Genomic DNA, 4,485 nt, shown 5'->3' with positions numbered 1-4,485 from the left:
CTCTTGTTCAGCGATTTTGACCATTCAACAGTCAGCTAGAGTAGTGTTCTCTGCAAGGAGAAAGTGTTTTTATGCCTTATCCTAATAGATTTATTTAATAGCATCTCATACTCTCAGCTGAAGAAGCGCAGTTTTCTAGAGCGCTAGGGAATACGCTGTTAGGAAGCCAAGTGGAACCAGATTTTATACTGCTTATCTTTAGTCCATGCTTAAGACATAACTGGTTTTCAGTTGACACAGAAAAGTATATTCTCTCTCCTTCCAGTTAAGGCCAAGAAAGATCAGCTGGCCAGTGCTAATAATAGATATGCCAAAAGCATAGGCAGATGCAAGTATTTTTTAATTAAAGGTCAATATCGCTATTGCTTTTGTTGCTCTGCTGTGTGTTTAATTAACTCCCAAGCCTGCTAACTTTGTGATATTCTTCCCTGTAATGTTTACTATGCTTTCAGCAGAGCAGCTATCCCATATAGAGCTGTCTTATTTTGTACACAGGCTTCCTCAATTCTACCCATTGTTTCCACTGTCACTTAAACAGTGTTTAAGAACACCTGAAAACCACTTGTCTTGATTCAACATTTGAATTTTGTGTGTTCAAAAATGGTAAGGAAGATGAGGTTTTAGAAAAGAAGTGATTAGAGTTGTCTCCCTATTAAAATGTTCTAAAATTACCTGTTACTGTTCCAGTCTGAAAGGAAATGGTTACTCCGTTGTCTCATTTAGGTATTTTTGGGCACTGTTTTGCAAGATGCAGAGAACAAACAATATTTTTCATTAAAATATTTTCACAGTGTTAGTGCATTTCTTACATGTATAACTATGCTTGCTCTAGTGTAACTCTATATACACTTTTGATAAAACACTTGCACTGTCATGAAAAGTTGAACCCAGCACAAACTGTCCAAGCAACTCCTAGATCAGGTGAACAGACATAAACCTCTACCCCTCTGCGCTGAAGAAGATGAAGCATATGGATAGGAAATTTCTTTCCACAACAGTGTGAGACCTTCCTCTGTTCTCAGCTATGCTTATTGGTTTCCACCCTTATAACCTCTGATATTTCTTTCTTGTGCGAAGGCAGAATCTTTTCCGTCTTTTATATTGTTGATTTCTTATACAACATTGTCGGGGCTTAACCCCAGCCAGCTGCTTGCTCACTCCTCCCCGCTGCCTCCCAGCGGGATGAGGAGGAGAATTGGAAGCAAGTAAAACTCCTGGGTTAAGGTAAGAACAGTTTAATAATGGAAAATAATATTATTATTAACAATAATAATAATGAAAATTAAGATAACAAAAAGAAGACCATGAAATAAAACACAGGAAGGACAAGTAATGCACAGTGCCATTCCTTACCACCCACTGACCAATGCTCAGCCAGTCCCTGAGCAGTGCTCCACCCCTCCTGGCCAACTAGCTCCAGTTTATGTACTGGGAATGATGTCATATGGTATGGAATATTCCTTTGGCCAGTTTGGGTCAGATGTCCTGGCTGTTTGCCCTCCCAACTACTTGTTCCCCTCCAGCCTTCTCACTGGCAGGGCAGGAGAAGCTGAGAAGTCCTTGACTTAGTGTAAACACTACTTAGCAACAACTAAAAACATCAGTGTGATATCAACATTATTCTCATACTAAATCCAAAACACAACACTGTACCAGCTACTACAAAGAAAATTAACTCTATCCCAGACAATACCAGGACAAATATTTTTCTTTTTCTTATTTTAACTACCTTACCAAGTACATACTGCTTCTCCCTAGGTAATGGAGCAAGACTGAAGACTTTGTCACTCAGTGGTAGCTCTTAGGCTAAACTGCTAAATAACCCTTTGGTTCCCAGCTCCCATGTTTCTTTATATCCAGGACAGAAGTAAAGGATTTGAACTCGGTGAATGGCAAGACAGTTACAGGTGCATAGAATAATCTGAGTCAGTTAAAGTCACTGAAATGACTTGGCTTAAAAAATAAATATTGGAATACATTTTAGTTTTCAGAACATCCTGCAGCCATTGTCATGGTACGTAGTGATTCGTTAGATGGCTTGGGCAGAATATCTAACCTAGTACCTGCTGAACCCAATGGAAAGGGTCTCTTTGACTGAACTGATGCTGTTCTGGACCAAGACAAAGCACTGTTTGGTTTCAGAACATAAAATAATTTTTAGAACATAAAATAATCAACAGATCAAAGCCCTCTTTAGCTGAACTTTAATATATTTTCATACAGTCTAGCAGCAATACTAGTTTCCATGTGTTTTCTTTTTCTGCTTTTGTCCTTCCATTTTCAACTAGTAATTAACCCATTCTCAAAGCACTCCTCAGTCTGAGATACACCCATCCTTTCCCTGAGCCCTGTCAGTGGGCAGCCCACCTCCTTCCTACACCTCTTACCTCTGTGACCCACCAGAGAGTCCACTAGGAAAGTTACCTTCCCATTTACATTTGCCTGCAGCTTTTTGGAAAGAAACATACAGAACGAAATGGGGAAATCACTTTTCACAGAAATAAGTATAACTATTAGGGTAACAGCATCATAAGTAAATCCTCCTTGTTTGTATAATTATTGCAATAATATTTTCTTAGATTATGTTGACAGAAGAAATTGAGTTGCCATTAGAGCAGGAAGCCTCATTTCCCAAACTGTACTTAATTCACATGATACAAAGCTAAAACGTGCATGCAGCAAATCATCTCTGCAGCTATGTGCAGGGCAGTAAATGGGAGCAGGTGGAAGTGGTGCTTCTGGGATCTCACTGAGTGAGGGACACTGGACTCTTCTGTGGGGGGATCTCTGGGGTTCTTACTCCTTTCTTACACAATTGTGAATACGTGGATGGACAGCATGAGCATTTATCTTTAAACAAGAAATCCTGAATGCTTTTACAGTTGGCCCTTGTTGAAAAATACAGCATTGTACAGTATTGGTTCAAAATCATTAATATCCCAGAGTTTATGGGCTGTGGTAGGGGTTGTGTAGTTTGTAGTAGAAAGCTATTTTATGAATCTCTCCTTATATGCCATTGTCTCAAAGTATGATGGTGCTAGGGAAGTGTGAATGTTTTTACAATAGCAAGTGGGTTGTCTACTGAGAGGTTAAGATGGAGAAGCATTGGAAAGACCTGGAGATGCTCTCATGGTGTGGGAGGATGCCTCATTAGAAAAGGGCATTCATGGTAAGATGTGGTTTACCTTGTCTGGTCATAGTTATACCCAAGTCAGTTTTAAAGTTACCAGTGACACTGTAACAAGAGGCAGAAGGATTCGAAGTGGCCTGCAAGATCTAAGCCATTTGAAAATGTGAATGAGGAATTAGGTTTCTAGTCTGTGCTGAGATCTGTGATGATGCCACCAATGCTGTCAGTCTCTGACATAGCTAATTCCAGACAAGTCCTATTATATTTCTGAGCTTGTACTGCACCATTAGATTACAGTGTAGGCTTACCCTTTGAGACAGATACAGGGGAAATAGGAGAGGTTAAATAATATGAAGAAAAAGGTGACATTTTGAGTTCATGACCTTTGTCCCATAAAGACTGCATATTTCTACACGTGGAATGCCATAAAAGTAAAAGCCAAATGCTAACTGATTAAGTTAATTGAGAAGCCACCATTTCATTTCATATCACACAAAGGTTGAAACACAAAGGCTGAAAACCCTTCAGACAATGCAGTATATTTCTTCCTCCTGTTTATAGCTGTGTGGCACAGGGTTTGTGTTTCAGGGTTGGCTGCACAAGTTAATTCTGCAAGTTGCTTTTCTCTCCGTTTGGCTGGATGATGCTAAATGCAGTCTAGCACTTGATGATTTCATAATCTAATTAGGGGTAAATTCAGGCATATTTACAATGGTACATTACAAGTTCATCTCCAGTGTACTCACTTCAATACTTTATAGCACTCCTGATTCATTTAAGTTGTGATGGCTAATCCTTACCTAGAAAAAGCTGGCATCATCCTAGGATCTGGGCCACTGAGTTATCATGGTATAAAGCCAGGGCAGAATGTGACATTGCACTACTGTATCTGAAAACATTGTAAAAAATGGCCTTGAAAATATATGCAGGAATAGTTTACAATATGGAAACTATTTACCTGGCGAAGTGTACTTCCTAATCAGAGATGAATAGCTCCTCAGTTTTGCAATGTAATGTATTTGTTGTGCAACATAAATTGATAATCTAAAAATAACTCCATTTCTGCAATTTAACAATGCAAAGAAGTTAGTTTTTAAATACTGTGTTTCCTCTTAACACATAGAGCCACATAAAAATAAGGAATGCAATTGAAATGTATCGTTGAAATTATAACACCTAATACTGCCAGATGGAGAACAGGCCAACATAGTTCACACACCATAGCATCTATTAATAGGCCTGACTCCCTTTTGCAATGTCAACGGTAACATTAATCCTTGTTTTAAATCACAGTGTCTCAAATATCAGCTGCTACTAGTTGTACAGTTCTCTTTCAGTTTATATCAGAGAGCCCA

Source organism: Tyto alba, unplaced genomic scaffold, assembly GCF_018691265.1.
Source record: "Tyto alba isolate M040663 unplaced genomic scaffold, T.alba_DEE_v4.0 Super-Scaffold_2, whole genome shotgun sequence".
Taxonomy (NCBI): Eukaryota; Metazoa; Chordata; class Aves; order Strigiformes; family Tytonidae; genus Tyto; species Tyto alba.
Note: the sequence above shows the minus strand (reverse complement) of the source record.